A 27,910-nucleotide genomic window follows, 5' to 3' on the forward strand; every position below is an offset into this window, starting at 1 on the left:
AGTTGGAAATATTTATTCAAATAGCACAAATAAATAAAAACTAGAAAGATGAGTTATTAAAATATGAAAGATTATATCTATTTTCAGAAGATACAAAATGAACATTTTTTTTAATGGAACAAACAAGTAAGATAAACCAGGTAGAGGAGGATTTAATTAAAACTAAAAGTTGGATGGAAAATTGAATGATTTTTTATTAGCATGCAGTGAAGCTTAAAGGTCAAATGTACCTCAGTTTGGTTACGAATGGAAACTATCTTGGTGGTACAGCAGGGTGGAGATGACCTGACTAATACATCTGCCAATAATACGGTTCACAAAAAGGGAGATGAATCAGCAGCTCTCTTTTTTCTGCATCATGCACTTCAAATTGAACACCTTTTTCACTTTGGCTTGTCAAATATTAGTGTCAAAGTTCTTGTGGCTTTTGGGAAATCTTTGTGCAGTAAAAGATATTGGACAGGTGAGAAAAACCCTGAAATGAGTTTTACTAAGACAAAGGGTATATACCATTGAGGAAACATTGTAAGTAAAGTATTCCTTTATTTTAGTTTTCCTTAGATAATTTTATGGAGGCCTGAGCAACTGGTGATAAATGAAGTAAACATACTTCAAAGAAATTAAAGCCAAATCCATCAACATTTAGTGATAAAAGTGGTCCCACTGATACCTGACATTAGTCGAGTGAGTAAGCACTTCCTGTTCCAGTACATAAGTACTCAGAGTGCTCACGCAATGGGCCTCATTGGGTGTAAAACAAATGCAATTCTGTTGAAGACATTTTTCCCATTAAAGCTAAGTACAATAGATTATCATAAATGAAAAAAAAAAATAAAGATTTTGGAAGATAAGATGTTAGGATACTAACAGACAAATGCTAAAGATCTGTGTTTATTTGAAGACTTACTTTCTAAACACAAGCAATCTATGACTTCTGCTTTTTCCACATTTAGTGTCAAATCCTACTGTGTTTTTTTTCTAGATAATCCACATAGTCTTAATCAAGTTATATCTCCTATTCTCTTATTCTCACCCTTTTTCAAGGATGATTCTTCCCATAGGTTAATTGGCTATCTTAAAATGGGAGTAACCTCTCTTTGGAAGTGTCTATCCCTCCTATAGACAGCAACAGCAATCACGTTTAAGTAGCTATTGGTTGCTGGGATGAACACCAGTGATACAGACAGCCATGTTTTCTACTTCTGTGAAATTAATATGTCAGTAATGGCCTCGCACTCCAGAAACCTGACTGTTTGGGGGAATTCGTAGAATTGTTATTATCGTTGAATTTTCCTTGAAGGACCTTGAATATCCATGTTTTTATGGTTCCAGAGGCAGTGCTGGAATCCTGGGTGAACATGTACAATTAAGTTTTATTAATGTGCATAATTAAGTTTTATTAAGGCATGCTATGTGTGTGAGGATATATGACAACAAGTTCAGAAAATGTAAAATAATTCCACTGCTTTCTTATTGACTATCTGATTGATGGTTTGCTACAAAATTATTATTGTTGTAGCTTGTACCATAAGAGTGTAATATGTTCTCATCATTTTCAATTGGCACTTCTGTTAGAGCACAGAATTATAAAGCAAGCAGTTTCGTGCCTGCTTTTTTCAAAGTGGTCCTCTGGGGCCAAAATGCAAGAAAAGAAGAAAACAATTTGGTTAGAAAGGTCAAGATGAGAATATATACAGTCCAAATCTTGGATTCAAGGCACTTTTACTTATGCGTGTACACATTTACATGCAGAAACATATCTTGACACTATTTGTCTTGCTTTTCCTCGGGGCATGAATTCCTCTTTGTTTTACAACACTGTTGAACATTACTCTAGCTGTTACCACATGCTTCCTGCACAGTTTCATTCATGGATTTAATGTCAAATTATTAATTTTTCAGAGTGAGGATTATATTTCTGCTATGTGTACTCCCTATGCTTGGTGGAATGGGTCCTTGAATTTCGATTCATATTCCCAGACAATACTTGAAAGCAGAATGCTCTTAATGAATCTCTAAACTTCATTAAAAATGGAATTGTGTATAATGTCAAATCATTTAACAATTTCTCTATGGATGAATGAAGCAGAATTCATGTACTTCTCAAAATATGCTAATGAATAACAAAAGATTCTGATAACTTGGAAATGACTAAAGGAGTACAGATGCTGAAATTATACACTCTTTACTCATCAGCATAAGAAATTTTAGAAGCTATATGTCATTTCTGGTCTGACTGCTCTGTGATTACCTGAGCTATGTCCCAACCTGTTCCAGTTGTGAGCCCTGCAATGCCTTCACCCTGGGAGCACTGCAGGACACCACTGGGCAGCTGCAAAGTGATATGAGTCTAGGGAATATCTTCACAGGGAAGTGATAATAGATGAAAAGGCAGGGTACTGTGATTAAAATATTAGAATATATTTAAACCCTACGTCCCCTTCAAATTCTTAGCTTTGAGAAAAATGAACCCATGACCTGCAACAATTGTGAACTGCTAAGAACAAAGATGCCTCTATATAATTCAGTTTGTTTCCTTTGAGGAAGTAAGCACAACAGTAGTCTTTTGATAAGAAATATTTTCCTTGATTTACTTTATTTATGCACTGCAAAAATTACATAGGAGCACAAGACGCAAATAATACAATAACATAATAGTGATAATTGAGGTAAAAAGCAAAAAGCAAGACTCCTGTTTTACTGCACATAACGAGGGCACTAAAGGTCTGTAAAACCTGAATATGTGTGTTAGAGACAAATTCTGAGATTAACAACATGCTGCTTTTAATAGGAATTAAGTTCTAACCATAATGCAGCATATACAGGAGACACTTTTGTCACTATCACAAGAAAAGATGTATTTACTGACTGTTAAATTTTAATGCAAATTTTAATGCTAAACCTAAGTAAAACTTATACTGAAATCACCTCCGTAAACCAAGTAATAAATGTGTAACCACATAAATTAAAATATTCATTTTCTCCCTCAACTGATGAAGATGAGATAACAAGATGAGATAACATATTTTCCTTCATTGAAGGAAATAATAACCTGATACATCATTGAGCCAGTGCATTGAAAATCTGTACACAGTTAAACAGAATTTTCACACACTTTATTGAAAGTGGCATGCTTCATTTTCACTTAAGGTTTGCACTACTACAGTTCACTGCAGAGATGTGTATTACGGGCAAGTGATTATTCCGTCACACACTGACTCCATCATAAGTTCCAAAATGCAAAATTTTCTTTGATTATTTGAAGCGGGAGTGTAAAGACAAATTTTTGGTAAGCTGCTCAGGAAATACTTGAAAGAAAAGTTTCTGTACTAATTACATGGTTATTTAAGGATACCAACCAATGTATACTCATTTCTGACAATTTGATTGTTAATTATCTTAGCAATTTTCCACATGATATTGTACATAAAATAGTTCTTGCATTTACTAAAATAGAAATTACTCTTCCATTTATCATAGTTGCATTTGTTTAAATTTGAACAGACTACTGCTCTACAATGGATTTGCCTTTTATTATATTTTCATGTACTCACTGTTCTTAATTCCTCATTTTCTCCTTTTATTTTTTTCTTTGCATTTCTGAGAAAGACAAGATGTTACGAAGTGCATTTCTGGGAGTACAGAGAATTGTTCATTCTGCTGCTGAAGATCAGGAATCCTGGAGTTTAGAAGTAGTCCATTTCTGAAGACAAGGCATGAGAGCCAGAGGTTATCATCTTTTTCCTTTCCTAATCGCCCTCTTTTCCTTGTTCTCTGCTTCTCTTAATACTTTCTTTCCTTCTGCTTCACAACACCTGTCTTCTTTCTATGAGTTGTCCATTCCACAACACCCTACAACTAATCTTCAAAAGGCTTTCTTTACATTGCATTCAAATGTTTGGAACAGCTCTAGCAGCTACAAAATTCTTGCTCCAAATTACAGATGAAAAAGGCAAACTCATGGTCAAACCCACCAGAAAATATTGCAGATTGTAGAACCTTTTGCAAATTTTTCAAATTTCTTAAGCCCATAATGTCGATTGGATGCTGACTGCATGCATCGATGACATTCAAATGCAGCACAGAATTTTCTCTGCCAAGTTCAAACGTTGAGCTGGTGAGCTAACGATACCTTGTCCACATCAAAGATGTAATGTAAATCCTTTTCAGCATGCAATGCCCACTCTATTTGTTGCTAGTTTTATGACCTCATTACATTAAAATAATCTTTGTCCTATTTTTAAGAGACAAGAAGGATAACGTATAGATATATAGAGTTATAACAGTCCATGCACCTGAATGGCTGCAGTGAATAGGTACAGCAAAAAGAAAATTCTTAATTTCCACAGATAGAGAGACTCTGTGATTCTCACTGTGGCCTTGTGCTTCTTAATTAAAATAGTGAAGTGATATAATAACTCACCTGAATACATTCTTTCATCAGGCAATTCCAGAATCTTTTAGAAACTTTAGTTAATGAAATTTTAAAATATGTGAAATGGTAGGTTTTGGTGAGGAAAGACAATGAGTAGAAATGACACGTTAAAATATCGTTTATATGGCATTTTTGTTAGATTTAAATGCACAATTTACAAAAAATATTTATGTTTTATGTCACACAATCATATATTAAGGTTTATTTTCCTGTTAGTATACATACAGTAATATAATATTAAGACGATTTTTTTTTTTAAATCTGCTTTATTTCTGAATAAATTTAAAAGTGGATGAGAACTGAAATACAGATTTCTTCAAATATCCATCACTAAGCAAAACCATGATTTTCTGCAGCTGACTACACTGCTGGGAGCCATAGCAGGAAGTAGGTAGATTAGATAAGAGATAATTTGGTTGTAAGATTGTCCCACACCTGCAAATCGGCATTATCTAGTGCTTACTGGATGATTTATGAGATAAGAAATTATGCCCTCCAGATGGTTACATGCTTGTGTAGAAGACCAGGCAGGGAACTATTCCGGTGTCCTTACATTTCTAGATTAGGACAGAGGTTAGTTCAAGGATAGTTACTGTGGTGCTTAGAGCAGTTACGGTCCCCTATCTGATACCTTATCTCTTAAATCACTGAATTCTTGTTATCCTCTAAAGTCCTGCTACCTGCCATTACTGATTTGTACTGAAACAAAACACACCTTGCTTAAGCAATCTGCAGCCCTCTCTTTAATTACAGTTTTATATATTTCTTAAATTAAAACATCTCAGGCTTCCACAACTTCCTTGAGCATGAAGCCTATACCTCAGCCCATTGGAAAAGAGACCTCAGAAACATTTTTCATGCAGTTTTCATTTCTCAGTGGCTCAGGTTGAACGAACAAAACAAAAGGCTAGGTTTAACTTAACTGTGATGTTATGTAGAGCCGTCATTTCCCAGTACTTTATGAGCATATAAGAGTGTCTAAGAGGGCAAATATTCGGTGAAAGAACAAGAACACAGGGCTAGGTAAAGACGCTTTAGCACTGAAAGCAAAATTGGCAGTGCCTGGAAAGAAAGGCCTCTCTTCTCTGTGGAAGCAGTCCTGGATAGAATGGATGGAAACGCTTCCCAAAACAGTGTGCAACAGTTACGGGCAATCCCTGTCTCCTTCCAGAGGTTAACATGCGACTGGAGGAGGGAATGAAATGGAGCTCCTGTTCAGCTTGCCACCAGCATGAACCAGCTTCTCAGTCTTCAATAATGTGGGCTAGCAGCCTGCCTGCTCTGTGTACATCAGCAGTGTGGTACCTCTATACATTCAGCTGCTGCACCCTTCCTAAGGGACTTTTACAGAGCTCAGATCATCTCTGAATATTGATAAATGACTGCAGGAAATGGTGATCTGCCAAAATCAAGCATCTACATGTATCTTTTCCTGATGTCTGTGATGTGTAATAGTGTAGCCTGTTCTTTAAATATTAGGCCACTGAGTAGATGGATTTTTTTTTTTTTTTCTGTTGAAGTTATTTTTGTAGTGAGCTCCCATACAAGTAGCTTTTCTACTAAGTGTTGCTCGGTGCAGTGGAATGAAAATGGTAGCGAAGGGGAATATTTTTCACAGCGTACTCCAAGACAGCCTATTCTGACATGACAGCTAGAGCAGGTAATGATTTGACAGTGAAGCTGTCTCAGACTTCAGGCTTTGAAGTGTATGATAAAATACCTTCTTTGAGTCTTATCACTGTCTATTCATCTCTCTGAGCTATGTGGGTATTTTGAGATACTGTGAATTCAGTTTATTCTTCTGCTGTGAGTTATGTTAAATATATTTTGCAAGTTTACTGTGATAGTATATTTATAGATATGCTATAGGTTTCATTTTAACCATAATATACTAAGATATTTGTTGTACATGTTTCCTTGAAAAGCACCAGGGAACCCTGATCATGGAACTACCTAACATGAACATGAACAGGAAACTAACAAAATTAAATCTTCTGACTAATTCTTCTTTTTCCTGGAAGATTCCATATTCGTAATTCAATGAGTTTCTCTCATTGTCTCAGTGACTACTGCTCAAATGCAAAATTAAGAGAAAACAAAACAAAAGGAAAACAATAACAACAACAAACAAACCAACAAACAAACAAAACAAGATTACTTTTGTAGTCACATTTATGGTCTGGTAATTGTTTCATAAAGTTGATTTACACAATTTAACGCTACTAATGAAATTTTATTTTAACTATGCTTTTTAAGCTCTGATCAGTATAATGCAAAGCTTGTATTTCATGCATATGTTATGAGCAATGAAAATTATGATGACTTTTTCATCCTACAAAGAAAAATATTTCCACATCATTTTCCATTCAAATTAGTAAAAATCACTAAAATGTTAATACAAATAAGATCTTCTTTAAAAGATTATACTATAATAATCATGTATCTGTAGCATTTGCTAATCTGAAAGGTGTGTGACAGTGGCTAATACCCACATACACACACGTACTGAAAGGTAAATTTTGGCCCTCATCATCCTTCCTATCAAACTCCCCCATTATCTGCCACCACTCCTACACTCTGCTCAGCAACAAAAACTCCCTTCCTGTTTCCCCATTTCCACATCTCTCATATCAGATCTGATCACAAATTCTGTGTGGTCAACAGCATTTATCATTTCAGCAGTTCAAGATCTCCCACTCCTCTCCCAGCTTTTCCACCTTTCCTGCCTCTGCACCACTTTCTTCCTGTTCTCCCAAGTGCACACAATACATCTTCAGCAGCAACCTCTTCACCCTAGACCTAGTTTGCCAGACAAGCAAACAACAGAAAGAGAGTGGAAAACAGCCTTTACTTTTCCCAGTGCTAAAGCAAAATGTCAAGCTACCTTGGACTTGTAGACACCTTGTTTTCTTCTCCACAGCACACTATCAAAAAATTATATCTGTTTTCATCCCTATTCTTTTGGGCATTTTGTATCAGCCGAGGTAGGTAAGTAGAGAAGGGAGCCAGCTAGATGGGAAAAGATCTCTTGTGCCAGCAGGGACCTGTGCCTGCAGTGCCAGCCAGGATGGCTGCCCAGGCAGGAGTGAGTATGTTCAGAAATTCTGAGTGAGTTCTGACTTCTTTTTTACTTGCTCAGTTCTTTCTAGAATCCCAGAATGTTTTACATTATGAAAAGTCAGCTAAGTAGCATAAGCATTAAATCATAGATCAAATTTGTCAGGTTCAGTTCCGTTTAGATGAGTAAGTGAGCATCAGATGTGGATCACAATATATAATAAATGATGTAGGCAAAGTAAACATTTTAAATCTCCACAATTCATTCAAAAGAAGAAAGGATTCATTAATGGTGGTGAGTAACTTTTTAATAAAATGTATTAATAGAACATGAAAAAAGTTTCTGTGGCTGTCATGGTATTTAATATAAAATACATGGTAAGATAAATGGGTGACTTTTCATTAATATAATAGATCTCACTCTGTAATACCAGATATTTAGACTCGAAAGTCACGTAGCACACACTGCAAATTGTGTGGATCTAGGGCTTTACTACTGGAATTATCATTAGCCTGTCTGCAAGTCCATCTGTAGAATGATTCCTTGTCTGAGCATGAAGAGATTCTGTTGTGGCAGCAAAGAAAATTCATAAATATTAGTAAGGAGAATGACAGTCATAATATGGAAATCTCTAAAAAAAAAAAAAAAAAAAACATACGCTAGTCCTTAAGAAAAGTCTTAAAATGTAAAATGCAAAACAGCTCAAAAAGAAGAAAATAAAAAAAAAAGAAAAACCCACATAACTATGAGGCAAATATTTGCTTTGGCAGGAAATGCATCAGGCCTTTCCTACAAGTCCAGTGGAAATTTGTTCCTGACTCACCTGGAATAAACTCAGTTATCTTTACAACAAGCAGCAAAGAAGCCCATCAGTGACTGGGAAGCTATTCCTATTTGTTACTTTTCCATTCTTTCACTTGGTACTGCTAAGAATTGTGCCCAGGTCTCTTGCTTTAAGGAGAGGGAATGTTTATCTGCTCACTAAATCCTTTTCCCTATTTTGTTTGCCTCTTAATTGCAATTGTAAATATTCTTTTCCGTTACCTTAATTACATATCACTCATAAAGCGAAGTATTATAGCTACACAATGCTCTGCAAGGTGATTTCATCATGGCACAAAGTAGGTATTAATGAGTCTTGTTAAATGTGAGCAGACACCAAGATCTCATAGGAATGGCGAGGATCTCAGATTGCCAGTGCCCACAGGGCACTTACTCTTTGTTGTCTGCCAAAGGTTTCAGACATGCTTAAGAATAAATGTATATCTGAACTGATTTGGTTAGAAGAGATGCAACAGGGCTAAAATTTGGCCAAAGCTAACATCCTTATGTAATTTTGGGGTGAGTAAACAATGAAAAATTAAATATTTCCATCTATATGGCCAATGCATCATTAGAACTCTAAACAAATACTATTATAAAAGACCAGTTTGTTAAACGGGAAAAGATCAGAATCACTAGGTAATGTAGATCAAAATAAAGAACCTGGAAGGGAGTCTAGTACTCGATCTTTGCTTCATTGACGTGTGGATTGTTTTCTATGTCAGGATTTTATTTTAAACTTAACCTGTGTATCCCAGTTCAGAAATATTCAGGAGATTTCTGTTGTGTCTCCAGAAAGTTCATCCAGGACCCAGACTGCAGTCTTCGTTATAGGGAGATGCATAGATTTGCTTTGTGCTCTGTTTGCCTGATCAATGATTCCCTCTCTCTGTGCACTCGGATGAGACACCAAGCTCGACAGAATACAAGTAACAGGAATAAAAACAGAAACTGCAACACCCACTGGTTTGGGGATCATTACTTGGAAAGTGTCTGAGTATAAGTACGATAAAAGAGACAGAATGAAGAGGACTCTACTATCTCATTGTATTGTAATACAAGAACAATTGTGTGACAGTTAATATTATTATTTTGATATTTTGTAAAACTAGAAAGTGTATGCTTCAATTAATTATATTGAACTGGATGTTCATTTAAGTTACACAAATTACAAAGAAAAAAAGACAGTATCCATATTGATTTTCAAGATCTCTGCCCAACAAAAACTTCTTGAATGCACAAAGAAAGCTGAAATGGCTAACAGCTTCCCTCACTCTGTTTTGTCTTTTCTCAGCAGAAATTTGATCATTCATTTGAACTTCTTCTTCAACCAGCTTTCCTAAATTGAGAAAAAAAGCTTTATAAGGGAAAGAACAATATGCCATCTGGCATCTGTTTTCAGTATTTCTGTGCTTGAGACGTGCACATAAATGTTCAGAAATGCCCTTCATATGCACGTATTGTATTCACACTAATGGAAAAGGTGTAACAAAACTGTTCTCTTGCAGTTACCCCGATCGTCTTCTGTTACAGACAAGCAGAAAATGTCACTCCATTTCATTTTTGTCACACATGTTCTAATATTGCTACAAGGGGACAATTCTCAAAAGCAGAGTTTCAGTACAATATTAATTTGGTTACAAAATATAAATTGAGTATATTTTAGGCATGGGTTTCCACTAAAGTTTGATCATAAATTTTTAGATGCTTCTTATATGCAGAAGTTAACAGTAGTATTTGATGACCACCCTAACTTACAGTTTCACTTTCAGAAAACAGCCTAAAACCTGTGGTCTAATACAGTTTTGGGACCACAACATAAATGTCTCGTGCCAAAAAAAAAAGTTGCCATAATACTGCAGTCAAACTCACATAAATAAACAGATGTACACTTGTAGTTAACAGTTTACATTAATTTCTGTTTCTTTCCTCTCTTGTTTCGCAGAAAACACCTTATTTTGGATAGTCCTAAATTTTATGTGATTTGAATACAACCTGAGGACATCATTAGCAAGGACCTGATGTTAAAGTAGTTAAATTAATATTAGTATTTTATTTTGAACAGCTGGTGTTTGCTCAGCCAAATCATTTTATGGAACATCTATTAAATACTGTGTTTGCTGTTGTAAAACTTTCTATGTTTTAGACCATATTCTAGGATGTATTTGACCCTTACTTCCTTTTACCATACCAGTGTTATTACTGAAAGTGCAGTTCCTGGTCACATGTTCTAAAAATTTTACAGCCCTGTCACAATTGTTTTCATTTTTGAGCAGGGAATTACTGAATGTCTTTCTCTGCATTCTGCTTAAACTTTGTTGTGTTTTATTTAAACATTTTCATCACAACCTCACTTAGTAAGTGTCAAAAGAATACGCATGACACTGTACCTACTAAAAACTTGGCAGTCTCAGTCAGCAGTATTGATCTTGTCTCATCGAAGGTGCTGTGACTTGTGATTTAAGGAGAAAGAGACTGGACAATAAAAGATTTATGTAGTCTGTTATTTTCTGAAAATAATTGTTGTTTCAAAATCTTCAAAGAAAATTTAATACATCTTTAAAGTGTGTGTGGCCAGGCTTTGTTATGAAAACAACTATGTTATTCCATTACTATCTCATACTTTCTTATCAGCAGCAAAAAAAAAGAGAAATTAATGAATCATCAGATATATTTACGTGATTAAGCTAGTCGCCATGCCACTCTGTTGCTGTATATATTTGCCTCCCATCTTCTCTTTGCTCTTTGTCAGCTTTTTTGTAGAGGAGCCATATGTTTCAGAGCCATCTTTGAAACATCCAGATAGTTTTTGGATGCTGAAATGTCAGTTATGACACTTAACATACACAAGAGACTTGAGCTCTGATGATTCGAGTGGCTGTGAATACTAAGAAATTAGCTGTTTACCTACAAAAAGACTAATAAAACTTTTCGATCTCTGATAATAATTCCTGATGTGTAACCTAAAAATTGCATAATAATCTCCTTCCACTACTGTAAACTTTATGGGCAGGACTGTGATGTTTGTATTTCCTGGCTTGTGAGTTCCTGATTGTAACTCCATGGTTCATGCTTTTCAACTCAATAAACCATGGGGACATGCGTTACTACTCTGATTTCAGTGGGAGCTTTGGGACAGAGGTGGGTCCACATTGAGCCTTCTTACTTTGGAGCAAAATTTCACTCTGTCCATGTGCCATAACAGTTTTCTTTTCTAGGTTTTTTGTTTTTTTCAGTTTATTTTTATTACCCATTTTTCCATGTATATTTAATTCTGTTTGGAAGATTCTATTACTTTTCTCTATTAGAGGATTTATTTGAGTTTTTTGCCTTGCTGCCTTTGTTTTCCTTCTCCTTCCCCTGATTTTCCAAGCTGACTCTTGTGCTCTTGATGTTGACCAGTGCCCACTGTTATAAATAAAATCACACCAACTACTATGGTAAACTTTCTGCTGTTTTCTTTTGGCAATTTACAATGCGCTGCTAAGGGTAAATCAAGCGTCTGATTTGAATATCATTATTTGAACACCAAAGCAAAACAAGAAATTCTGACATTATAAAAGCTCTATTTGCTACTGGTTTTACTCCAGTGAGTATGTATTTCACTTACTCTTTAGAAATTTTTTTTTGTGTTACTGGATTTCTTTTTCCCAGAATGAAGGCATCTATAAACAAGAAATACCTTAAAAATTCTCCTAGCCTTTTGACTGAGGCTGTAGTTTTATTTAGCTTTAGTTTGCACAGAAGGAAAGATCTACTGGTGTAGAAACCTTAATCTAAAGGCCAGCACAAAGATGACAGGTGAGCAAAGATGGTAGATACACAAATAAGGTTATTTTGAGAAAAAGTTTAAAGAAAGGCAGAGAATAGAGGTCATGAGCATTGGGGCACTCACAGGAAGCAGAGATATGGAAGGGCTTCTCAAAGACATGTCAAAGGAATGATTAGACAGGCAGAAAAAGCAACACAGGTGAGATCAGTCACAGAAGCAAAGACACAAATATTTTGAACAAAATAACAAGCATTGTACAGGTCAAAGATGATGAAGATATATGAGAGAAGTCTGAGATTTTACTAAAATGTCACTAAAGATTTTGGCAAAAGTATTTCCCTTGGAATGCAAGGGAGAAATTGAGTATAAATAGATGGGGAAATTCAGGCTGCAGCAGTAAATGCTGTGTTTAATGGTCTTGAAGTAAAAGGGACTAAGAGGATAGGGTAACAAATGAGGAGAAGATTTAAGATAAAGGTGGGATATTTTTGAAAGAACAACGACTGCCCTTTTTGTACTGTGAAGTAAAAGATCAAGAAAGTACTGAGAAGATACGTAGAAAATACAGGCAAGGGTAAGAGTGGTGTTGAAGAGCCTCAGAGATGAAGAGAAGTCACAAGAACAAGAGGAAACTTGGGGGAGAAGTGGTAGAAAATGTGCAGATCAGGAGCAAGAAAGAAGGAGAACTGAATTTCAGAAAGAAAACAAGGAGGGGAAGGGAGGTGAAACTAAAATCATCCTGGATTTCAGAAATGTCATCTTGGTAGAAACTGGCAGGGTCCCATATGAGGGAGAAGGAGAAAGAGAGGGAGGGTGGGAGGTGGAACAGAGAAAGGGATAGAGGGAGAGAGAGGACAAAAGGAGAGTTTGAAGGCTGAGCCAATGGTAGGAAAAGCAGATGGGACTAAGCAGATTTGAAGTAGCTGGGAAATGGTTATTTACCTAGGCAGATGGTAGGACTGAACAGAAAGAGTGGTTTGTAGTGAAGAGAGATTGACTTCACAAGTACTTCAGAAAATAGTCCACTGTGTGGAAGAAAGTGTGAAATACGCAGATTCAAAGACATGAGGAAACGGTAGTGGTTGAATGAAGTTGTAGAGAGCCTGATCAGGAACCACTGTGAGGGCAGAAGGAAAAATAAAGGAGAAGAGAAAGATGCTAAATTCGAATGTAAACTCAAAGCTCGGCAGAGATTGTGAGAGAAGGTTATTCTGTAACAGGAAAAAAATAAACAAAAACAAACAAAAAACAACAAACAACCAACTCAGACATTTTTTGAATGGGGAAAAAAAAAAAACAAAACAGTTCTTATTGACAGCCACAAGCCAGTGAGAGTGCAGAGTAATGAGACTGTGGGCATTTTTTAAATTTTACAACAAGACCATTGGATCACATCTGGAAATCTTATCCCTGTGTTACAATTATCCTCCTGCAGAAATTTATTCATTGACACCATGAAATACACTTTAAAAAAAATCTTTTCAGAATATCCAGAGAACTCACGTTGTTAAAAACAAAAAAAAAAAAAGAAAAGAAAAAAAAAAGAAAAGAAAAGAAAAAAAAAGTGCAAAAATCCTTATTACATTTTTCACAAGTTTGGTGTATTTTTCCAGTTAATGCGTCAAGCTTATGAGAAAGCTCAACATATAAGGAACCTGACTTTCTACGTGCTTTCTCTCAGCACCTCATTGCTATAAGCTTTTCTGTGTCATTGTTCTTTCTGTGTAGGTGTAACTGAATCCCCCAGATATTTTGCCATGTTTAGCTTTCCTCTCATCTATTTAAATTCCTTGGTCAATTTATTAGCTACTCCCAAGAAAGGTCATGCCACAGAACTCTAATTTGCTTTATTCAACCCACCTCTGAAAAGCACTGATAATTTTCTTCTGCTCTCTTTTTAAAATAGCAAGTGACAAGTCTTCCATTATTCTTTGACTTCAACACACATATTTAGAATATCTACCAGCAGAAATTATCGCCAGCTCTGCAGCCATTTTTCCCCTGAGGAAACACAAAGCTGTAATACTGATAAATAATGCCTTTTTACCTTACATTTCACCCTGACCTCATACTGACTTAATAGAATCTTTACCTCTGTAAGAGAAGAGTCAGTCAGTGCCACAGGGGCAGCATATGTTTTCAAAAAGGTAAAGAACAGAGAAATTTCCATTGCTCTGACGTAATTAATTTTCAAAAAGCTTTGTGACTACTAATGACCGATTCTATATGCTCTAAAACTGAGCACTACAAAATCACTGTACATATAAGATTTGAGCATTTGAAACAGATCAAAATTAGGGGAAATTTGAATATTCAAACCAGAATAAATACACTAAAATTACTCACACATAACCTTGCATTTCAACAGTGACCTTGGTCCTAATCAAGAATTTAGGAAAAAAAAAACACCAACTCTGGAGAGGTTTTTAAATGCATGCCTCATCAAGTTATCATAATTAAATCACCATTTTCATCAAGCAGTAAAATGTGACCAAATTACCATGCAAAACTATTAATCACAGCACATATACATTTCAATTGCAAACAGTTTAGGATGCATTTATAAAAGTCTTCCTCAGATAATCATGAGCAAAAATTATGTTAATGTTTTGCCACTGAAAGAGGAGCTATAGGTATTGTAGAAAGTTTATTATTAAAAATATTACATCCCAAATCCTGAAGATTATTGACATGGATAAGGCTTTCATTTTGATAGATGTTTACAGAATTTTTACAACGATTAATAGACTGAAAAAGTTGAGCATGTTTTTTATGTGCCAAATTTTAGGTACACCATACTTGAAGTTACCTTTAAAGACAGGCAGAAATCATTACCTGTAAGTGTAAGCCCTCTATACTTAAAATGTGCGCATAATTTAAAAGGTTAGTTACTTTCTTATAGAAATCAGAGGTATACTAATGCACACCAAGTGAATGTGCATATATATGTTATCCCATGTAAAGTCACCCTATTTAATTACATGAACATTTTAACTTATAGAAAATTAAACCATATAATATAGAGAATATATCTGAGATTGCATTGAGACACACATTCTCCAACAAGCACACAGTGTGCTAAGCAAAATCAATCTCTGGAGAAAACATTTTGACAAGAAAAAGAACAGAAATTAGTAAATTATTTGTTTCAACTTCATCACTCTAATCTTTTTATTCTCTTTGAGGTTATTTGCCAGAATGCTGCACTGTGTGGATATTCATCACTTTTCTTTGTATTAGGTTCTCTGTTTTTTATGATGATGTTTTCGTGAGTGGTGAGCAACCTCCTTTTGTAGACGTTATGCCTTGCTGATTCAGCAGTGGAACATGACAATTAGATCAGCCTTTCTAAGGAAAATAAAGACTGTTCCAAGCTCACCTTTCTGTATTAATTCCATGTTTCAGGGTATACAAGTATTTCTGTCTTCACATAATCCTCTTTTTGGCATCCTCAGCTGTCCTCTTTCTTCTTACTGGTTTCTGTGGGCTTTAGTTGCCTTTGTTCTGGCAAATACAGAAGGGACAGTGTCTCCTTCATTCTCTTTCCTGCTATCCATCCATTTTCTTAGAAAGAAAAGGTCCAGAGACCTCAAGCTACAGGACCACTACATGGGCCAGTCAAGGAGAGCTACACACTCCTTGACCTATCTGCATACTTAGCCTTCTATCTTTCTTTGCCTTCTTTACAGAGGAAAGGCTTCTCTGCATATGGGGTATCCTGAACCACTTCTGTATTTTCTGAATGGAGTTACAACATTAACTTGAGGAATTAACTTGAGGAATCTCCTTGCTGTCTGCCTGTCCGTTGTTTCTAACAAAGATACCGTAGTCAGAAATACTTCTGGATTTTGCAAAAGTGTTTCTCCTGGTTTGCTTGGTTGCATTTTGCTGCTCTGATTCATGCTGAGACCAGCTAGACCCACACTATAATTTTGCTGGGAGATCACAGGTTTTGCCTGAAGGTTAGCAGAGCCCAGCACCACATATCTTCACTGCATTTTTTAGTAGTTTGGGCTCCAGCTGCTTCTGCAGCAGACAGTGCCAAGGCCCTTTTGTCTACCCAAAATCAGTCAACCCAACATCACCTCAGAGAGATGGGCTGGAAAAGGAGGACAGCAGTTCCAATGTGCTTTGCTCCTTCAGTACTGTAAAACATTAACTGATGCAATGATAGAGTATCAAAATAGATGTGCTTTATAGATGAAAGTGTACCTGAAGTTCTCTTCTATAAGAATACAAAACGGTTTGCCTCAACCTCAGGCCCAAGTGGACTTCAAAACAAAATGGCACAAGCACACAAGCAGTTAGCAGATTCAACTTTGAAACTGGCTCTGGGATTATTCTGCAGGGGGAAAAAAACAAACAACAACAAAAAAAAGTAAACTAGCTCAGAACTGAACAAATAATTTTAAAAACCTCTTCCACATTAATAAAGGATTGGGTGAATTCTTATTTGATCTGTGTTACTCTGCTGTAGTCTTTTACTGCTTGTTGGAGAGATAAAGGTGTGGATTGTATCTGCTGAGGCAACTGCCCAGGAGAACAGGCCAGAGCCCAGTCTGGTGTTTGTACACAGTCCGTGACTGGAGGTGATGTTCTTCTAACACAGGGGCCTCTTTGTCTTTTAATTCCCTGCCATTTAGAAGGTACACTGCTAGCACAATTTTGTCATTTTTGCAAAGCCTGGGAGAACTAAGGATCAAGCCTATTTTGACAATGACAGAAATTGGTTGTAACTCAGCATTTCGGACTGCTTTGCTAATATGCAATTACTTAAGACACAATTTATCTTTCTAGCAGTGAAGCTTAGTACAGAGCTAAGTTATGGAAGTTGTTTCCTTCAAGAGGACCGGTTTTATTTTGTTTGCTTTTTTGTCCTTAGTTTTAAATACTACTGCCCACACAAGTAGTACAAAGAGCTTAATAAGCAAGGAAGTGTGGTGTTGGTCTTGATGAGAAGAAGTTCGTTAATACTGGATGTTCTGATTAAAAAATATTCTCATTACTCCTATTTAGTGAGCAGGCAAAATACAGTTTGGAGAACTTTATCTCTGTGGTATGTGGAGCAGGATATTGCTTATATCAATAAAGATCTGCTGTGTTTATTACTAAGATGCTGATCTGTAAAACACAACCTCTATTAAATTAGTTAAAAAGGCGAATCAGAACATTCAGCACTGGTTTCTAACAAACAGAAGGTGGTTGACAGTGACAATCTGTCCAAGGAACATGTCCTCATGAATTACAACATAGCTTGAGCAAATAAAATTAGATTTTGGGCTTCAAGAGTTAATTGGTTATAATCTCCAGTCATTGGGGAAGGAGACATTTAGAGAAGTGCACACTCACAAGAAATCACAATCCAAAAAGGAGAATTGAAAGGAAAGGTCCAGGAGACCTAACGCTACCAGATATATATTCGAAATGCAATTGCAATTTTAAAAATCTGCTGACAATCTAGCATTTGTTTCCTGACTTTCATTAAATTATAATGTGTCACTTTAACCAATAGCAATGCAGAAGACATCACCTGAAGTAGGCAATCTAAATCAATGCTTTCAAGTACCTCAGTGAGAACCTGTGCTTACTTCTGTGATAGTAAATGAACATGGCAAGGGCATGGGCTGCAACAGTGGTCCAGTTCTCAGTTTCAAGATTCTGAACTCCACAATTTCATGTTCCCGCAGTCAAGACTACCTTAAAGCATTACAACCTTGATAAGCCCTTGTTTATGAGCATGATGTCCAGCAAAACACTTTCCCTCACTGGGTCCTCTATGGCTTGGGTCACGAAGTTCTCATTGATGCTTTTCAGGAACCTTCTGGGTTTCCCATATGTCACCCATACTGGTCCGGTCCTCAGTCCTCCTAATCTCTTAGTTGGCTCATCGTCCATCACCAGGCAAAGCTCCACACACTTGAACTGCTCTCTCATGTGAAGGGCAACTGTCCTTCTTTGTCTTCCTGCCTCGTGCTTCCTAAAGATCTGGTATCCCTTCATTGCAGCTTGGCAGTCATGAGAGTCATCGCACCAGGCCTCCATGATTGCAACAAGATCACAGTCCTGCAGTTGCACACAGTTCACTAACTCCTTGTGTTTATTTATGAAACTGTGTGCATTTAGTGTACAGGAATTTCAGAGAAGCATCCCAGCATTCCAATTTCCCAGAAGGGGTCAGGGACAGTTGTTCAATTGTCATGGTTTGTAGGCCTTGTTTACATACAAATGCTTGAGGTGACCCTGCTTCAGGCCTGCTTTGTTGATTTTATCTTTCATTCACATCACCCCAAGCACTGTGCTGTCAAACTTGTCCATCCATTCCCACTTCTAGAACTGCTCTTAACTGTCTACTTCCCACAGAATTACTAGCTTAAAATTCTCCTTACTAGGTCAGCCATCCTGCTGGCAAAGACACCTTTGCCACGCTTAGTGAGGTGGATCTCATCTTTCCCAAGCAGCCACTGATCTTCAAATAAAGTCCCATGATCATAGAAACCAAAATCCTGTTGCCAGCACCAGGTCTGCAACCAACTGTTGACATATAGAATCAGTGCCCTCCTCCTTAGACCCTTTGCTGTCACCAGCAGGATTTTGGAGAACTCTGCCTGTCCTCCATACTCCTGACCATCTCCCTCAGACCTCTGTAGTCACTTTTGATAAGCTGTAGGTTGCCCCTGGCAGTCCCAGTGATGACCACATGAAAGAACAGCAGGGGGTAATAGTCCAAGGGTTGGACAGGACTCATCAGTCTCTCCACAACATCCCAAGTCTGGGCCACTGGCAAGCAGCAAACTTCTGTAGACAACAGATCAGGTTGGCATATTCATGGTACTTATCAGCACATTTCTTGACAGTGTTTCCACTCAGGACAAGATTTTTCACCCTTAAAATGCCCAGGTGTAGTTCAGGCAGTATAGACAGTTCCCAGCAAGAAGTAAGGACAAGGCCATCACTTTTTTCCCCTCTGTGGGGACAGCAAACGGTTCTAGGCATATCAGACCATGCCGTGTGATGGTACTGGTTCTGAGGTCAGCCTAGGGAGCCTTACCGCATTCTCTTCTAGGAGACAGAAATTGAAAGACATCCCTCGAAGGAGAAGGTGTATTTATCACCATGAAAGTAGAGGAAGAGAAAATGCTAGGGTCAAATAAGGAGAACATTGGAAGAAATGGGGACAGAAATCATCCAGGATACATTTGATTTATAAATCTTGATGCAATTACAGAAAGAAACAAGTTTTATATAAGCCACAAGGTCCTACTTGGAATTGAAAAGGTCATATACTGAAAGAATTTGAACAGACGATGACTCTTTGTTAGTGGACTGGTTTTAAAAAATGAAAAACATTTTTCAAAGTAGAACAGAGCACAAAAGGCAAACACAGTAATACAAAGCAAAGAAAGGAAGGTGTAAAGAAAGGCTGATAAAAATAAAGATAAACCTAAAGTGTGCACTCAAGGTAGAAATGAGCTAAATAAGAGATTAAATTTGAATTTATGGAGACTAATAAAGAAGGACATAAGCTCATTAATAGAGAATTATCCAGGTCCATCCAGCAATCTGCATACAGACAAATGTGTGATACTATAAGCCTAACTGAAACTTTGCTAGAAGAAAACAATAAAAATATATTAATATCATGGGATATAAATTATTTTTAGAATGGACAGCCAGTGTAATGATGCTCAGGCAATTAAGACAGAGAGGGAGCATTATGGAAACCTGAGACACTGTAGAGCACAGGGTAGTAAAATTGTATTTTTCTTTAGTTCTTAAACTTTAATACTTTATTTTAAGCTAAGGCAAGGAAAGAGGATTAAGCAGATGATAATGCCCCCATGAATGAGTTTAAAAAGCACAAAATGTAGTGTTCCAAAACCACGATCACCTTTTCACCAATATTTTAATGAGATATTTCTGTCCTATTTCAGGAATTACAAGGAAAAAAAAGGTATTATATTGTAGGATGAGTGTAAAGAAACAAATAAAGAGAACACATAACCTAACAAGAAGCAGGGACAAGTAAGAAATAAAATCATGTTTTGGTTGCACTGCCATTTTTATGATGGAAAGATATCTTTGCTGACTCAACAGTTTGCCAAGAAAAAATACATATATTTCTTCCACAGTATACTTTTAGTGGAAGACAGAAGTTTGATCGAAAGTTACAAAGTGGTTGACATCAACTTGATAAAATACTTTCAGCATATTATGTGGTACTGAAGATTTATATCCTTCAGTAAAATTATGCTGTCAGTCTTTGCATTCCACTGGGAACTTGTCTAACCCACTGGTTATTTTAATATATATCTCATAAAGCAAAGGCCTAGGTTCAACCAAAAAGAGTAAAAAATCCCAAAGAGTAAAACAGTAAGGATTTTTAAAAATCCAAGTTACTTACTTTATGAATTATGGAAGTTATTTATGAGCAGATGTATTATGAAAATTTAAACATGCTACCAAAGGCATAACTTGATTTTGGCATCAGTAAATTTGTTCATATGGTAAACTGGTATCAAGAACTGATTCCTGCAGTACTTGAGGAATTTACATTTCCATGGAAGAAACTGAGGTCTGAACCTGCCACAGGAGAAGATATTTTGCCAAGGCAAATACAGACGTCCAAAAAGTGATGAAGAAAGCTTTATGTATTGAAGGTGAACCCAAATAAATTAGAAATAGAAATTAAATACAAACAGAAATCATCAAAACAGAAGGAGAAAGAGTAATAGAAGTAGAAATACCGCAAAAAATCCTAGGTAAACCCAAAACATGCCCCATTTCCCAAGTGAATAACGTATTTTTAAAAGAAAATTGAAATACTGCCTACAGTTAAAAAAAAAAAAAATCCAGAAAAGCTGTCTAAAATAAATGCTAAAAAACCTTGTGTAAGTGGCTGAACTCTTCTTTCTACTTTCAAAGTGTTTGATGCAATGTAATATTGAATCAATTCATTTATGAAGACCTTTCATTTTTACCTTGATTAAACTAACTCGAATGCAGCACAGTGAGATGAAGCCACCTTACAAGTGTTTATTATACGGAAGAACTAATTTGGTGAGAAATAAACAAAAAAGGTAGCTCTCCACAAATTTACATGCAGTTAACTTCTATCCATCCTCCTTGAACTTCCTTCTCAGCCCCAGGTCCATTGACTTGGTGCCAGAGCACTCAGGTGCCAGAGCCAAGCAAGACCTGTCGGCCCCATGGTCAGGGGAAGCTCCATTTCCCCTAGAATGTTTGGCAACAACTGGACACAGTGCAAGAGGCAGATGGGCACCACCACCTGCCTGAAAATCTGCATAAAATTCAAACCTGGAGATGAGAATGGGTATATTATGGCAGAGCAAAAATTTTTTATCTGTTGAGGTTAGTATAGTGGTTCATATTCTGTCTGTGTAGGAAGGAACTTCATAATAAATAATAATAAACTCTGAAGACAAAAACAACTACCAGATCTGTCCAGCCTAACTCCCTGTATGTGCACTGACCACTGCAAGGGGCAGAGTGATAGATCGGTTCAAGTTTTAGCCCATGGGATGCAGAAGATGAAAATCCAAGTTTTTTGTTTACATAATTCCCAATTATTTTGTTGCAGTACCTCACAGCACTAAGAATCCAGAACCAGGTAAGGAAAACAGCAGCTAGACTTGTAAGGTTTTTCCAATTGTGACATTTTGGGGTTTTTCATATTTTCTGAAAAAAATGTGGTTAACTGGAAGAAAATCCACAGGAGCACTCTTGAACTGCTCCAAAAGAAAGAACAGTGTGGGTGTCCAGTGCTCAGCTACATCAGTTTGGTTGTACATCCTCTGATTGCACCATGCAACATGCTTAAATAGACACAGCTTTCCTCAAATCAGTGCTGAAGTCAAAGCCCAGAACCTTGGAGGTATTTAAACTCCTGTCTTCTAAATCCACAGGTGTCAGATGCCTGAGAAGCCCAGAGTTACTGTAAGTGCAAAGTATTAAAAACAACACAGTTGTATTCCTTGCTAACAGTACACTCTTCTGTGTTATGTTTTTTACCTTTGCTTTTAGCCAGTCTTACATACTTCAACTATCATTAGCTGGGAGGAAAAAACATAATTCTTGTAAATAAGAGCTTGGTCTGTTAATTTTGGTTTAATGTGCCTATACTATTACTCAAAACTTGGGTATGTTATTTGATTTAGATCCATTTTTCATTTTAGTCTAATGGCTTTTAAATCAGGTCACTGACCAGTACATTTACCCATCTTCAGTTAAAGCAAATATATCCACATTATGCTTTGTGGAGCATTTCGATGTAGCAGCAAGCTCTAAGACTACATTATAAAATCTTGCAGATAACAGTATATAATTTTATGTGAACAGCAACGCTAGCTAAATACAACATGTCAGTACATTTTAAAGCCGCTTCTCATTACTATTCTTTGCCATTCAAGAACCTAATGAAGTTTAATAAGGGCAAGTATATGGTGGTTCACCTGAGGAGGAATAACCCCAGGCACCAGTACAGGTTAGGTATTGACCTGCTGGAAAGCAGCATTGCAGAGGAGGACCTAGGAGTTCTGGTCGACAACAGGTTGACCATGAGTCAACAATGTGCCCTTGTAGCCAATAAGACCAACAGTATCCCAGTGTGCATTAAGAAGAGTGTGACCAGCAGGTCGAGGGAGGTTCTCCTCCTCCTCTAAACTTCTCTTGTGAGGCCACATCTGGAGTACTGCATCCAGTTCTGGGATCCCCAGTTTAAGAAGGACAAGTAATTAGTAGAGGGAGTCCAGCAGAGGGCTACAAAGATGATTAGGGGCCCAGAGCACCTTTCTCATGAGGAGAGACTGAGAGGGTTGGGTCTGTTCAGCCTGGAGAAAGCTGAGAGGGGATCTCATCAAAGTTTATAAATATCTCAAGGGAGGATGTCAAGAGGATGGGACCAGACTCTTTTCGGTGGTGCCCAGCAAGAGGAAAAGGGGCAACAGGCACAGACAAGGAGAAACTTCTTTACTTGGAGGGTGCCAGAGCACTGGAACAGGCTGCCCAGAGAGGTTGTAGAGTTTTCTTCTCTGGAGACATTCAATACCTGCCTGGACACATTCCTGTGCGATCTGCTCTGGTGAACCTACTTTAGCAGGTGGGTTGGACTGGATGATCTCCAGAGGTCCCTTCCAACCTCAACCATTCTGTGATTCTGTGATTTGTATTTAACACCAAAAATTCCTGACTGGCAGTTAAAACAGTATTAATATCTACAGTGGTCTCTAGAGTTGTGTAAATGAAGAATTGGGGGCAATTTACTTTAAATCCTTGAAGAAAAAAAAAGCTGCAACATTGTGCAACTTTGAGTTTATTCTGTGTTTACTGTATCTGATTACATTTCACTTCCTATCATTAGTAGTGACACAAGTTGTTATACTTGATTTCTTTATTAAAAGTCTGGGCTTTTTAAATTTTTTTAGTTATGTGACATAGCAACAGAGTGAATTCTACATTGCTCGATTTTTTAAGATAGAGATTTTTTTAGTTTGTGGATGCTTTTTAACCTTTTTTATTATTATTTATTTATTCTAGTGTTACAAGGCCAGGTAGAAACTTTCTTATTGTTTTATATCTCATGTAGTACCTCAAAAGAGAGAAACCTTGAAAGACACATTTAAATAACCTTTAAAATTACATAATATAAACAAATTTCCTAGAGGTACTTCTGCAAATCAAAACATCCTAAAATGCCTGTCAAAAACCCTAGAGATTTTACAGTGAAGTCTTTCATACCACAATCAAAGTCACACAATAGGAAATTATTCCCTGTGATTCCCTGCTGCAATTGTGAAATTTAGGAGGACTAATTTTAATTAAAAGAATATTCAGATTAAAAAATATCTGATCTAGAAAGAAAGCTCTCAACAACTATAAACTGATTCTGTAATTTAAAAGTTACTATAAACACATAAATTCAGCCAAATAACTAAAGCTGAAAAAAATAATCTAAGGTCTTAAATTTAAATATTGAACAAGAACATAGTTTCCAGCTACTTGGGTAGCAGACCTTGAATAACAATATGTCAGTTATCTGCTGTAGAACGATTTGCTGATAACTGTGAGTTATAAGACAGAAAATATTTTGCATCTCTTCCCATTTTACTTTGAATAAAATAAAAAATGCTGGCATTTGGGGTTATTTTTTTTTAAATTTTCACTCTAGCTTCATTAGATTTCAGATATTACCTTATCTTCTAACGTTAATCCAAGTTGTTTGTTAGAAGTTGTGTCTAACATTGTGACTTTCAAACCCAAATGGTTCTCTGATTTGGGGATCTGCAGAGCTCTGCCTCTTGATGATGGAAAGGATGTCTGCTGCATCTCTTATGCTGCATTGTTAGAAACCTTCCCAATGGGTGGAAGTGGTTTACTATTGGAACTTAGAACTCCATCCTCACACATGTAGGGATGTTGGTTTTAATGTTCTGGTTCAACGTGTAGCATTAGTATACCCAAACTAAATGTTGTATAATGAAATGGTGTTTTTATTTTGAGAGAAGTGAACAAGAGCTCTGGTCATAGATATAGTTGATATCAGCTAATTCAACAACAGCAATAGTATGATCAATATCTACTGTTGCTTCAATGTGTGCAGTCTCTTCTGAAGCATCTTGTCTAACACCTGAGTAAAAATACAAGATAAGTCCTATTTTATGGTAAAATAGTAGAGCAATAGCTATGGTATGAAAATGTTTTTTGTCCTTCTAAATTTCCTTAAATCCTGGGAAAAGTACACACTGTGCACATACTATACAATAACCTGACAGTTAAAATAACTCATGATTGTTTTAATATGCAAAGTGCTTGGTACTTAAAAACAGTCATCATCATTTCCTAATAGAAACCTTTTAAGGGGGAAATGGATGCAATTATAAAAAATAATATTACATTTTCTCACTTATATATTAATCTATTTTCTATCACACTGATAGAGATGGTCAAGCTATAAAGGTATCACCTGGTTACAAAGAATATTAAAATTTGAAAATGGTCTTACAGTTCATTAAGGATTTTAAAAGAAGTGTAACCTAATCAACATTCAACTCTTATGTTCTAATTACGTGATAATCAGTAATCACCATTGTCTCAGGTTATATGAACTAATAAAAATCTCTCCCAAGTGCACAATGAAGTGCCACAACATTAACTGAATTACATAGCAAGCAATTTTTATTTTAACATATTTAGTAGACTTAGTTGCATTGTTCAGAGGTTCCTTTTGTTTTGTGTTGTTTTTAATTATAATGAGTAGGTAGAAATGAGAGATCCTTTCCAAAATTAAAAAAAAGCAAAATCAAAACAATTCACAAATCTCACTTAATGAGCTTTAGTTAGCTTCTGTTCTACTGCAGTGTGTTTCAGAACAATCTCTAACAGAATCCTGCAGTGGAACTGTGAGCTGCAGCCTCTACATTGGCTTGGGGGAAATTTCCACTTCTCTCTCAGACAGCTTTGACAGCAAGTTTAGAATTGAAATGCCTCTGAATTAGTAACATTCCAATCCATCAAATCCATAGATGAGCCATTTCTTTCTCTTCTCTGCTTATTGAATAAGTGATATAGAAATTATTGATGAAATGGTCATACGCTAATACATCATACTGAGCATACCAGCTCCATCTGTAAATTATGCTTTTTGCTAACCAAAAAAAAAAAAAAATAAAAATAAAAAATAAAAAAATCTGTTTTCAGAAAGTGACAAATGTCAACATTGAGCACCTTGGGATCAATTTTAATTTCTCTATGGTGTAAGCGCATATGTTAATTTCCTGTCATTACAGTAATCTTTCAGTAGTTACAATTAAAATAAATATGTATTTGCAGTTACTTTACAGTTGTACCTTGTTCTATTACTGCTATTTCTAATTCTAAATGTGTGTACCTAACTATAAACATCACATAGAAGCTGAACAGCTAGCTTTTAGTGTAGTAAACACTGAAACAACAAACATTACCTGGTTTTAGAGTTTGGGACTGGAACTGAGTGCTCTCATGTATTCAATGAGCTGATGAAGTGAGGAGAAAGATTTCAGAAGCAAGATATTATCATACAAAAGCAGATTTTTAAATGTTCTTGTTTGCTCAGATTTGCATTATTTTGGTAGATCTTTACCAAAGTTATAACAAAATTCAGAAATTGGTTACTAGCAGTTATAAATGTATGCTAAATTTAGGAAGCAGGACTTTTAAAGAATACATAATATTTTGAGAAAAGCAATGAATGAAACCCTTTACATTGGTGAAAAGTACTTTCATCCTTTTTGTTGTTGTTGTTTAAACGAAAGACTTTAAGAACAAAATTCACCTACATTTAATTAAATTTTACAAGACCCTGAAAATAACTAAAAGTTTTTCCTTCAGATGTGATTAAATTCTTTGTTTTGCTTGTAATCAGTTTTAGACGCATATATTCATTATTTTGTTGGAGGAGTGAAAAGAACAGGTTTAAAAAAACAAAACAAAACAAAACAAAAAACAAACCCTGCGTGCTTTATATTGCAGCATTTGACTTTGGCTGAGGGAGGGTTGTGAAGCACTAAGGAGGAGATGTAGATTCCTGCTGGCATATTCTTCAGCTTTGCAAAACTGATTATCAGTCTTGCAGACTGCAGCTGGACTCACTCACAGGGACAGTCTCAGCTGTGCTCCAGGACCATAATTCCCTGACTGCCATGGTACTTGCCTGCTCTCAAGATCAGCACAACAGTGTTTGTGCTGCAGAGAGTCAAACTCTGCAATGCTCAACCTTAAACTGTCCTTCCAGTACATTCTCAAGCAGGAACAGGACCACAGACACACAGCTGAGAAAAAATTTTAAAAAATCATTAAGCTTCACAGGACTCCCACTACATTATTTTCACTGAAGAAGGTCTTCACTTTTGCCACTCACCTCACCCTGGTAGTTAGGAGTGGGAAGGGCTCCAGGCACACTGACATCACACGCTAACATCCAAAAAGCCTGCTTGATGTTACAGATTAAATGCGTGCTTTTAGTTCGCTAGGCAGAATAAATCTGTCTAGCAATGAAAATCCTTGATACTACAGGTAGGAAAAAAGTGCACTGCTAGACAGTACTGTATGCATCCTGGAGTCCATTTTGACTTACAGCATCTACCACACATGACAACACCTGATGCCTCCAAGGCACATTTCTTTTCCCTCCACACAACAGAAGAAATGCCAGGTACTCTGCCTCTTTCTCTCATCTGCACTGTACATTTAGAGTCCATAAGTCTAAATTTGACTTTTTTCAGACCTCCCCAGCCCTGAACAGTAATGCTGGTGCTATAGAGAGAGGAGAGACTACACACAAATGCTAGCAACCCAAAAAATTGAGTGTCACTTCTGCCCCAGGGCCACACTTCATTTTATCTTGGGATAGATGGTCACAGCTTTGGGAAAGAAAGAATGGCACCTTCACAACCATCTCACAGTTACTTCCAAGACACTTCCTGGCTCTTCAGGAAATGGAAGTTTGCTATAGGAGCACTCCATTCCCAGACCAACACAGAGAAGCAAGCTGTTGTACATGCAGGAAGAACAACATGGATTCAGTGATGACTTTGTGCCCCTCTCTGAGCAGCATGGACAGAGCGCCAGATCAGCAAGGACTCCAAGGACTGCCCAGAAGCCTGGCATTCCTGAAACATCTGAAGCTTCATGTTTTGTTTTTTTTTTTTGGTGCAGGGAGAGACACCAGCCATTCTTATCTCAATCTCTCCAACCTGGCCAGGACCTCTGGGACTATGGCTGTGCTTGTAAAGTAAATGTTGCCAGAGCCACGTAGTCAGGCAACTTCTTT

Source organism: Streptopelia decaocto, assembly GCF_964273445.1.
Source record: "Streptopelia decaocto genome assembly, chromosome: 3".
Classification (NCBI taxonomy): Eukaryota; Metazoa; Chordata; class Aves; order Columbiformes; family Columbidae; genus Streptopelia; species Streptopelia decaocto.